The sequence below is a fragment of the Cupressus sempervirens genome, chromosome 8 (genome assembly GCF_028749045.1).
Source record: "Cupressus sempervirens isolate cs-2001-9-10 chromosome 8, ASM2874904v1, whole genome shotgun sequence".
NCBI classification, from domain to species: Eukaryota; Viridiplantae; Streptophyta; class Pinopsida; order Cupressales; family Cupressaceae; genus Cupressus; species Cupressus sempervirens.
The window spans coordinates 467,913,944-467,927,396 of NC_143125.1; positions in this window are offsets into that span (position 1 = coordinate 467,913,944).

The following is a 13,453-nucleotide window of genomic DNA, read 5'->3' on the forward strand; positions in this document are numbered from 1 at the left end:
TAACCTAAAGTTTCACTAAGTTTGCTAAACATTTTTTTTTTTAAAGTAAGAATGTATAACATACACATCAAACACATAGTAGCGGAAGCAATAACATGTAATCATCGATAACCATACATAGCAAGTTACATTTCTTAAGGATCCCAAGACGTTGAGTCACGTTTAAATTTAATTAATTCTAAGTCTAAAAATTATCACATACATATGAAAGAATAATCAGAAGTCCCATGTCCATATAATACATTTTTTTCGAATGCCTCTTGGCAAATTAATTCAGAATGCTCAATCATCCACTGTACAAGTCACTGGGTATGAAAGGCTTAAAAGAATATACATATGTAAAGATAAGGATACAACATCCTCAAATCCCTGATACAAAGTACAGTAAAAATATATGAAACTATACACTATACATGATACATCCATACATCCATAATGATAAAACATCTATCATAAAATCTAACCATCCCTCATAATAATCCAAGAACATAGTGAAGATAAAGGCCAATCACAAAAACTCCAGCCACGGTGACCACGGAACGGATCTCAATGGTAAGAGTAAAAAGCACTACCACCCGACCGCGTGGAACCTAAATGGTCCACTCCCACCACGCTGAGGAGATAGTCTCAAGTCCCAAATAGGATAACAAAACCTATAATCATAAATACTCTCTAAGTCCAGGAAATCCTATAAGTATGCTAACTCAAGGGTTCCTAAAAAGATCGACATCTAAACCCAGAGGTACCACAAGACACGTAGGAAACCTAATATGCAAGCGGGAAAGTGTCATCGCAAAAGTCACGTAGAAGTTACCCGAGCAATCCCGGGTCCCTATTGATCCCTACGGCCACTAGTATCCTCTCGTACTGACGAGGCATACTATGGAGTGCAATGTCGTAACCAAGCGTTCTCTCTACCCCATCCTAGTCTATACTAGCACTCAAGGCATGGGAGAGAACATACAATTATCTTATTAGGTTCATTTTCCCTTATTTAGTGTAAATGTTTTCACTTATTAAAACAACTTACAATGGGTTACTCCAGGCAGCCTCTTAGGGCCCCGATCCCCATTGCAAGCCACTTCCCGACACTACACATAGATAACCTACCCTAGGCTCATGAAATCATAAATCAAAGAATCATAATAAAATCACCTTAGTCCTATACAAGCAATTGAAAAACATCATAAAAGATAAGCCACAAAATTACATCAGTTCTTCATGAGCAACAGATAATATCAAATAATAATCATATGATCACGACAGTTCTCTATCAGCAACTGAAGGCATCAATGATAAATCACAAATTCCAATGGTTCTCCAATGAGCAACCAGAAAGTATCCCAATAGTAAATTACAATACTGATCGAAGACTCCAAAATGGTCAAGTCAAAACATGACATCATCAAGAACATAACAAACACTTCAGTCCTCTCAAGCGACCGAAAAGCAATCAAAGTATAACTGATCGAGACTCAAAAATGGTTATCAAATATAACTGATCGAGACTCGAAAATGGTTAAGTCGGGTATCTCAAATACATACATCCCAACTTCACACAAGAAAACTGAAAACCAATAACAAACAGTAAACACAATCATGTCATAGAGCATTTTATCACATTACCATGGTCGGGTTAAGAAAGATCGAGACCAAATCATCATGACATCACATTCACAACCCCGAGCCTCTGGTAACAACCTAAACTGGTCATCACTAGTACAAACCCCAAAAATACAAACAGTACAAGTTTTTGAGTATAAAAGAATTTCAATTCTACCCTTGCAATTAAGTCTATTCTCATTCTTAATTAGAAGATCATATTATAACTTAAGAGTAACTATAATCATTTATTAAAATTATTATAATGATATTAATTGATTATTAAATAAAAATAATCCTAATTTCATTAATAATCGAATTTCCAAATAATCAATATAATTATCATGATTTTATTATTAGTTCCAATTAATTCCAATATCCGCTTTCCTTTGTAAATTAATAATTAATAATTATTTAATAATTAATAATTAATTTATATTCAATATTGGATAACAATTTCTTTACTAAGTTATATCTATTAATCATTAATTAATTTAATCATAAACTATGAATAAAATTATTTTAATAAATAATATTTACTAATCTTTAATAATTACTAATTACAACTCTTAACAATTAATATTAAATAATCCTTAATTAATTAATTAAATAAGTCATGACATATTAATACTTTTTATAAAAAATAATAATTTAAAACTTGCATATTAATGATTAATAATTATATAACATATTAATAAAGTTTTTATTAAAAAAACAAAACTTAATAAAGTTCTTAACAAAATTTAATAAAGTTTTTTTTTTTAAACTTACGGCATTCCTTAAGAAAAGACCACTTTACAAAATAAATGCGCTTTATTAAAATTGCAGGAATAACGCACGAATTCGTGGGAACCAGCGGTATGAGGTACGTATGGGGTAATTTTTTTATGTATTTTATTATTATTATTATTATTTATTATTGCTATGTTTAAATAAAACTTATTATTATATTTGCTTAATTTACATTTTATTAAATATGCTTTAAGTTAAAGTTTTCCTTTTCAATAGTAATAAATTTTATGTTAGTATTTATTATTACTATTTAAAAAGACAAATCCCACATTGCATGCATAAACTTATTTGCTTTAAAATAGTTGTTTTTATTAAATAAATTTATGTAATCAGATTTTTATAAATATACAAATTTTATAATGCAAATCTTTTCTTCAAATAAAGCCATATATTTTATTTTATTTTAAAATTTAATACGAATTAACTATATCTCTTTTCACTATATGAACTTAAATTTAATTTTTATTAAAAGAATTAATAAAATAAAATTCAAATCTCTCTCCCCTTTCTTTTTTTTTAATAACAATTGTAACCATAATCTAATAGGAAAGATTCTTTAACCATCTGAATTTCTAAATTAAAATTTTCTTTTCTTAAATCTCAAACCCTTCCCAAATGGATTCTAATTTCTTCCATCTACAGAATAAGTGCTTCTAGTTGATTTACTTTTCTTTGATCTCTTTGCACATAGATGGAATCAACATGCATATCAGGATTTTCCAAAAATTACAAGATTGAAGGATTTGTTGCAACAATATACAAACACTCAGATTCCTAGTCACAAAGAAGACAAAATTATTTAAATAACATAATTTTAACTAGGTGCATAAAACTCAAGAGCCTACCTGAACCTGATGCTAATACACAAACGCAATAGAATTTTGAGAAGATTTGTCTCCAAAAGTCGTGTCCAAATTCGTGTCCAATATCTGCGGTCCTCTAAAATGAACCCCTAAAGTTGTGATAAAGAGTTTTCTCCTCAAGTCGGGGCATTAATTGTGCATTCACCCGAGAAGACTCTTTGCTTACTGAGTTAACTCAAAATTATCTTTTCTTATCTTTTATTTTATTTTGCATTCATCTTTCATGCACATTAAATTGAATTATTAAATAACTTTATTTAATATTCTACTTGACTTCTATTTTAGATTAATTTATTACTTTAATCTCATGTGCACTTCATGAAATTAAAATAACATTATTAATTTCTATTATTTAATCTTTTAATTTATTTCTCATATTTAAACTCATGCTTAGATCATGCGATCTAGAATTCTTAATAATTTAATATCTTTCAACTTTTAATTTATTTTAAAACTTAATTGATAACATATTTAATTAATTTAAATAACAATAATATTTAGCATTTATTTAAAAATGAACTCCAAATATATTATTATTAAATTAGATAAATATTATCCTGTTCTAAATTTATCTTTGAACTTTAATCTCCAAATTTAGTTCTTTTATTTATTTAATTTCTCAATTAATTAAATATTAAAGATATCATAATAATTATCTATTAAATTAAATCATTAATTAATCTTTTTAATTAGACTTAATTAATAGAAAACACATCAAGGACTCATATAACAACATACGAAAATCCTACATAGAAAAGCATATACTAAATCAAAACAAAAAGGGTTATAATCACGAAATTACATCTTTTGATGCATTCAGAGGGTAATTAACTCAGATACTTGTCCTAACTATCAATTAGGACAATTGGCTAAAGGGTTTAGGAATTGGACTTAAGAGTTTATCTCCCCTCTCTACCATTGAGACAATGCGATAGGGTATGCTCATCCTGGCAATTCAGGGAAGTCGATACCCGGTACCTGCAACCTGCATAAAATCCATGCATGTACAAACACAATATTCTAAGCTAAACAGACAATGGCAAGAAGTGGTGCATCGTGTAGATCCCGACTAGCAGGTGACTACGACTCCCTTCCTTAACCACATCAGAAACACCATACATAAATAAAAACAAACACACACACCATACACATGCAGTATGGGGTAAGTATCCATAAGAAAGCACGTGTGATAATAAACCATCTAACTAATCATCATCGATAACTGAAAACATTGAATAATCAATATACATGCATGAAATATAGAGTACCAAGTAATCTCATCATATAATAAATTGAGTGTAAAACAACATCTGATAATCTCTAAAATAATAATAGTAATCATCAAACATAAATTGGCCTAAAAGAGTTTGGCAAGGATGACAGAAATGCGACTTAGGGGCAGGCACTACATCCTCTTGACCAATTCCATGTCCATGAGCTTGTGATGATATGTTTTTGACATCTGTGTTGTACATAACAGTTGGTCTAAAACTTTCTATCATTGCCTTTGATATGATTCTATTGTCATTGTCATATAATATGCATCTGAAACTTTCTACATATGTCTCTAATATCTATGTTTCTCCTCATTGATAATTCCCTTGATGCAATGTCTCCTTTTATTAAAATGTGGGAAATAGGTACAAATAACTTAGAAAAATCAATTGCAAGAGACTTTTTTCCTTAAAGTCTCAAATAACACTTAAAATTTGATAATGATGGTTGTAAGAAAAATAGTATATGGTACCACTTTTAAATTATCGTTCTTATGTTATGCAATTGATATGATATATGAGAAAAATTCTACTACTATCTCTAATACAATAATAAGGTATATGTATGATGATTTTGGTCTATATATCTGCACTTAGTCCAATGCAACAATGTTAAGTTTATCTCTATTGTTTCTGATATGACTGATAACAATTATGCAAGGATGCTCCTTAATTTGAACTATGCAACTAATGAGATTGGTAGCTATCTCTGATATTGTAGCGTAAGTAAGATATAATCTATTCCTACTCTCACTATAATTACTATCGTTCATAGTGATGCATTTTCTATTCTTAATCTATTGATGAAAACTTGCAAGTGTTCTCAATGATGCTATCATTGTATCTAATTTTGATCCTTAAATATATGCAATTATCTTTCAAATATGCTTATTGTGATATGATGATCTACTGCTCCTAATATATTGCTATAGGACTGGTTCTGCTTATAGTGGTGTAATGCTTATCCTCGACTTGATAAAATTTATTTGGAATGACTCATGGATGGAGAGTTTCTTTGGTTAGCAATGCCATTATTATTATTTATTATTATTAAATTCTTTTAGAGGAAAATAGGGGACATGAAAATTACATTGTGTGTGTGTGTGTGTGTGATTTTTTTTAGGTGTTGATGATTTTCATACACCTACTTCCATGAGGCCAACTACTACTTCAAGATTTTCATCAACAGGATCAACAACAAGGAGCATCCAATCATCCACACCTACTATAACCAGAGCTGGTAAATCCTTATTTTACTACATTTTATTATGTGTTAAATATGATAATATTTGTACTTTCTTGTTCATTTGAGTATATTATGACATTGATTAACTTTGTTATGTGATAGGTACACCTTCTCATGGTGATGATAGAATTGATACTAGTACTACTGATAATTTACCAACCCTTCTTGGAGCAAACCATGTTACTTGTACTAGATCGTTGGAGGCATCATTATTGATGGACAAGAAATATATGATTCCCTTAAAATTGCCTAAGCTTCTAGGTACTTTAAAATTGTAATTATTTAGAGTGTAATTATTCATAACTCATTTTCAACTATGATGTGGTGATGGTTTTGTAGAAAATGATCTTTTTAATGAAATTTTTTATGTTTTAACATTGAAGATATTTGGGTCCACATTACTTAAAAGGTATGTAGCTTGAGATAATTGGTTGCTAAAATTTTCCATTCATCCGTTATCTAATTTTTTATCTAACAATTTTGTTTTTTGTCAAAAGCTAGACTAAGCAAGCCCTTGAACGAAAAGATAATCTCATAAAAACTACAGAGTTCTTTGGTCATAATATTTTGAATAGAGCTCAACTTCTAAAAAAAGCTTGCAAACATCTAAAGACTATGAGAGACCAGTATAGAAGGGCTCTAAATCTTAACCCAAAGTATGAGCATCCTCCTATGGTGACACATCTGGAGTGGAATGAAATCATTGAAGATGCAAAAGAGAAGAGATTAAGGGATAAAGGAATTAACCCACCACCCAACAAAAATAGATATGAGTCTCATAAACTTCAGTCTCTCATATATTCCATCCTTTCAAGTGAATCTTCAACATCTCATGAATGCATACCAACCCTCAAACACACATGCACACCGCAACTAGTCCTCTAACAAATTTTTTTCAAGAATGTCAATTCACTATTTTTACTTGCAACAATGGTTAACATGCTAATTCATGGTCAACTCTTCACAAGGAAAAGTGGTTATAATTCAAACCCATAAGATGGCTATCAAGACAACCAAATGGTTATAATTAACACCTTCCCTAATCCCCATATAGTGAGAATCATATGATCAATGTATTCTTCATTCTTAATTTTCACAGTATTTACTGGCTAACAGTGTTTTTCCATTACATGTTATTTATAATAAAGTTAGTGCATTGTCCTTAAATAAGTGTCATGATAAACATATGCAAGTACAAGGATTTGGAGATATTTGGAATTAGAAAATATTGTGGTGATAGAAATGTCTGTCTTAGAACTTCCACAACATCCCAAGGAGGTTCTTGATTATTTTTATGCCTTTTCACATGACCCGTAAGCATGTTTGAGGAACATTTCAGTAGTAAAAGGTATGAAGTGAAGGAAAAAGAAATATATTCATTCAGAAAAGTGAACAATCACTGAAGTTTCATAGCAGTGCTAGAATATAGCATAGGAGAGAAAGATCATGTATCATAGCTAATCATTAAGGCATGGAATAATATCATGATGATTTCATACTAAGAGAGGATAGTTGAGCCATTAATTTATTTGTGGATTTATATAATCTAACATATTTCAAAGTTTACATATACAAGCTGCAGGATACATCAAAGGCAACACAAGCTAGGAAAGAGAAGGTTGGTCAACACCATCTTGGCTCTAGTGAATATATGAAAATTCACTCACGCCTTGTAAGTAGCAATAAATGAAATTTCATATCAATTTTTTAATATAAAATTACAAAGGAGAAATACATTAATTATTGATGATATTATGCAAAAAATGTAGGGTATTGAATTCAATCTAGCACCCATAGAAGAGGATAAACAAATTGGCTTCAAGAAAGGCTATAAATTAGTGGTTTCCTACTACCACATAGATTCTAGTTGACAGACAGGTGTAGAAGATTTTGGTGTAGTGGTTGACACAGGAAAATAGGCCAAATGAATAATACTAGTAATTGAGAACTTCATGACAAATAATCTATTTGATGTTAATTTTGAACAATGATAACAATGTGTGCATGAAATTTCATTGTAGCCTACTAATCCCGATAGAGATCTTACTCATGATGATGAAGGAAAAGATCCTACACATGATGAAGACCTCAATGTGCATCACAATGATACAGGTACATATTAATTTTCTATTGAAAATTAATCATGTAATTATTAATAAAATTTAACATCTTAAATTGTAATTGGTGTAACCTTTATGTGATAATTTTTTGAGTATGAAGAGTGTGATGTTAGTGTTGAGTATGTATGAAAGAAGAGGAAGCCTCATGTCATAAGATCAGAACCACAAAAGCTACAACATGCTAAAGATAGTCAAGATGTACCTATCAAACTTTATCTTCCAAAATGAAAAAAGAAAAGAAGAAATGAATGTTAAAAACCTTATTTGATGATGAATTTTTTGATGGATATTTATGAATGTTGCTTATTAATGGATTTTTATGAATGTTGATGAATTTTATGTGATGTTATTGAATATTGTTATGTGATTATAATGATTAATGTGTTCACAAATTATTGATGAATTCTTATAGGTTTTAATAAATTATATGTCACGTTAATGAATGTTATGTGAATATAATGATTGATATATTCACAAATTATGATTCAATGATATACTTTTAAAATGAATAAATGAAATATTTACTTAGTTGTTAATAGGGAATTTAGAGTGATAATGGGGGGGGAGAGGCCAAATGAGCTTCCACCTTCACATGGTTGGCCTTGTTAAGTAGAGAATATGAAAGGATTCTCAAAACCAAGTGAAGCTCAAACTAAACCCATTAAAAGCATTTTTGTTGCAAATTATTTTTGTATCATGCCATTATTGACTCTCGCATGCATTATTGTCATTATTATAGATCGTGGGGATGCTCAAACTTTGAAGTCTCCAACATGGTACTTACTTTTAGTGGGTGAACATAGCAGGTTCCAGGTGAACACCTTAAGATGGCCTTAACATAAGTACTATGAATTAAAACATGCTTCTCTCTCTATAAGTTTTATTCATATCATGATTCATTATTGATTACCAATTGCTTCTCTAGTAGAAATGGACAACATGTTGCTTTCTCTATAAGTTGTATGCAGACATGGAGCTACTCTTGCAAGATATTGTGTATCACACTTGTCCAGCAAGGAGGAGAAAGTATTTGATTGTCAATATTAAGGTATATTAATCTTCTAAGCTTATTGGCTTCAGGTTTCTTATACTATCTTTGTTACTGTCAATATCTTATGAAACTTTCTACAAGTACGAGCTATGAATCTGTACAAGTCAAATAAAGGTGAATGAATGTAGTACATAGGATGAAATGTGACTCTAAGATTGGAGGGGTATGAGAGCATTAGGCACCACAGACCATAGAGTTTATTTAGTTGATACCAAAAGTTTCTTCTAGGTTTTAATTTATTATCATCCTTATTTTGTTAGAAATAAAAAAGAAACCTTGAGATCCCTATTCTCTCCAAGCTCCTTAAAGTCTATCATAGCAAAAGTCATGTCTATATTGAGAGGAAAAGGTTAAGAATTCTATAGGTTTTGAAGAAAACAACATGCCCTTGTTACTATGAAAAAAGTGTACATCATTACTTTATTGTAGTTATTTTCATAACTAGTGGTAATGATAAATAATGATGTTTATTTTCTATTTTCCACAATGGTCATGTTACATGTCATGAAAATCTTTGATTATTTATCATGAAATGACCCTAAAAAGTAACTTTCCACTATCATTTTTTAATAGCACTCTCATATTCAAAGCCCTCCTTGATATGCTTTGACATAAATTGACTTATGTTGTCATAGTTCTCTAATTCAATCTTGTAATTTATTGCCAACATGTGCATTATTCACATATATTGATGATTGATATACTACAATGAAAATGTGTTCAAAATTTGCCAATATTGGATGTATAAGAAACTCCAAGTAATAAATGATTCTTTGGAATTATTATTGTTAACCAAAATACCTCCCACCAAGAAATCAAATTCAAATAATAATATATTTTAACGGTCACCTCAGGTTTCTTATGAAATGATTTAGCATTGGCCATATTCCTTATTTCATATTATGCCTTGGGATATTTTTAAGTTGTGACCATGTGATTTGCATAGTTGCAATTGGTTAAGTGCTAACTAAGGTTAGGGTGGCAAAAATGCACTTTTCTTTGTTTTCTCCTAATCACATGGTTATATTGACATGCTATGGCTTAAGTTGGGACAATGTGAAAAGGGGAAAGCCTTCAGCATTTCAAGATACATTTCACACCACTAGATCTTTTAGATCTATGACAAGCACATGATCATAGTAGGTTAAGAAATGGATAAGTTTTGAGTTGTAATTGAGTGATTCCTCTTGTTTCACTTGGTTGAAAGGGTTAGATAAGAACATTAGGTTAACGTGGTGATGGTGAAGATATGGTTAGATTTAGCCTTCATAGGGTCATGACAATTAATGAAGAATGTTAGGAGTGGGTTGTGAGGCAGTGATGGTTAGTTGCTCATGGTTTTGCAAGTAGTAATAGTTATTAAAGGAAGATGATGGTGAGGCTATGATTTTAAATGGTCAAACACAAGGCATAAAGATTGAATCACTGATAGAGTGGCATAATGGTAAGAAATGTTTGGTCCACATAGAAAGACTTGATGGTTAAACCTCAGTTTTCCAAAATTCATGGTCAATTTGAAATTTGGTGGCAATAGAAGTAGTTCCTTGAATGATGAATCTGATCTTTCAATCTCTTGTAACCACTTTCATCAATCCCTAGGCTTGATAAATGCAAAGAGATACTCCACCACCATTTATTTATCCATTCATTTAGTCAGAGATTAAATGACTATCACTTCTAACCTCTCTAAGATTTGTTTGGTGAAGAAGTGATCCTCTCATGTATGGATTTATGAAATAATTAGATCTTTTCAATTTTATAGTGATTATTCTCTGAAGATTTGATTGTAGCGGTTGATTTTTATCTTATGAGGGAAGTTATCCAAGTTATGTTGGCACTATAAAGGCAAATATTGTACTATTTCTTAGGGTCAGATCTTCTCTCTTTTCCCTAGTATTGCCTTGGCATGCTACTATAAATTAACTCTTTTCCTTTGAATTATATGACATTATGCCTTATCTCTTTCAATCGTCATCATATTGTGCAAGCTTGTCTGCCTCTCTTTGACATTCTGTGAATATTTATAATCTGCATTTTCTATATCTCTTTGGCCCGTGAATGATAAGATGTGAAGCAATTTTCCTTGTTTCACTCATGTGGTTGTCTAGTCTTTATGTAGTTTACAAATTAAAACAAGTTTGAATCTGTATATCTTTGGACTATTATAATAATAGTATTGTGCATGTATGGGCAGAGACTAGTCTGAACACCCTATGTTGGTGCATCACCTCTTTAGAATATATTAGGTAGTTACTTTCACATATTCCTTCTTCCTTTTCTCTTCAAGAATAGTTTAAGTGTGTCATAATAGTAGAGGAAGCCAACCTTCTCTGGAGACTCAACCTCATAGTTCAAGTCTCACAGCTTGGAGGTTATTTCCATGTTTCATGAGGTTGTTCTTGGGTAAGACTTTGGACAAGGATGCAAGCTTTTGTGACAAAATTTTTTGGCACACCCAGTGGGGTATCATATTAAAACATTTAAAGTTCACTAGCATTGAAGAAATATTTTATGTTCATACTGAGGAGATAATATTGCCTTCAGTATTAAGCCTTCAAATGCCCATTGTTCAAAGGTACTTGGTGACTCTACTTTCAAGAACAATCCAGTTCCTAGACCAAACTTATCATGATTCATGCCCAAGAAACACATGAGAGCATCGACCAAAAGTAACTTTCAATATCAAGAGCTTTCTTTTTTAAATTGAAGAAGAAAGGCTAGGGTATCCTTATCACTAGTTAGGAGTACAGTAGCAACACATACTCCTGTAAGATCTATCTCTACTCCTCCTTTTGTTAGGTCTCATCCTAGGATACCATCTTCTCACATTAATAGATCACTTGTTCACATGGCTAGAGCTCATGCTTTCACCATTTTTAATGGTGGGAGCCCCCATAGCCCAAAGGCATGACATACCAGTATCAGCTCTCAAAAGTGTACCTGAGTTTACTAGCAAAACCTCTATCTCCCCTATTGATCATATTTAGGAGGTGTCTAATGTCTATAATATTTATGGCATCACCAAGGATTATGTAGCAGTTAGACTTCTGGTGTCATCCTTGAAAGGAAAGGCACTACAATGGTATAGAGGTTTTCCTCACAACTCTATTATTGATTAGGATGGGTTAGGGGCAACCTTATGCAAATATTTCTAGGACAAAAGTGATCATCTATCATTTTTTGGAACAATTGACAACTATCAAGATGGCTCCCCATGAGTGCATAACTAATTCCAATTATAGGTCTCAGAAGACCTTGGATAGGATATCTACTGCAGTGAAGCCCTCTCTTGGTAATTTATTCTTGTACTATCTCAAAGCCTTCTACAATGATATTGCTACCACTCTACAATGTATGGGAGATGACACTCTACCAAATGCTTATGAGATTGCCATAAGAGTGAAGAATATTTTAATACAAGGAGGAAAGTTAGCTCCAAGGCCCCCAATGTCTTTCTTCCCTGACATGCCATCATCAACCTATTGTGGCCCTTATTCATATCTCCTTTGTAAGTCATCCCCTTACTATGGTTCCAATAGCCTCCACATCCTCTAATGGGGTTGATAGGATTGAGGCCATGATGTAGAAACTAATGCAGAATATAGAAAGGAAGATGGAGGATAATAGTTTAGTAGTGTAGAAGATGGGGAATGAGCTGGTGACTATGAAAAGGTAGCAAGCTAAAAATAATAAGTCTCTACAACTCTAGAGTTAGGGCCCCATTCATGGCAAACTTCTCAATTAGAATAGGTCTATCAACCACCCTCACAAATAGAATACACCTATTGATCACCCCTAGTCTTCAAACACCAACTTAAATAGGGCCTGAGTCCCTTAGAACAACCTTGCCCAAGATCAAGATTTATGCCTTTCTTGTAACTACTCCTATGGATATTGCATGTGTCAGAAGGTAGAATCTTACTTGGCTTTAACTCTATCAGAGCAAGTAGTTTCCCAACAACACAATGGTAATCAACCAGCTAATACCTTTTAGCAAGATGGTTGCTCTTTCATGAATTGCCTGGTGGAAGAATGCGGTAGTGTAAACCATGATTCCTCTGCTTACAGTACCAGGAGCAAGAGAAGAGCTATGGAAGAGGTTTCTCCTCAACCCCCTAATTAGACTTCCACAACAAGTGCAGTACCTCATATACAAGTAGTTTCCCAACAACAGAATGTGAACCAACTTACCAATGCTTCTCAGCAATAAAGGCAAGGTGAAAGCAGAGATAATGTGAATAACTCGTAGGTTGTCCCACCTCAAGCATCTACTTCCAAGGCTCCCACCAGAACATATAATGCTCCTTTTAGTGTCATAGAGTAGATGAAGAAGATGAATGTTAAGCTTTCTATGTAGGATGCTATAACTATTGTACCATCACAAAGGAGGTTACTGCAGCAGGAGTTGGAAAGAATTGAACTCAGAGATCAACCATCTAGCATGGAGAATGTTGTGAGTTTGATAAAACCATCAAAGAAGGTAGAAATAAGAAAAAAGGTTAGAC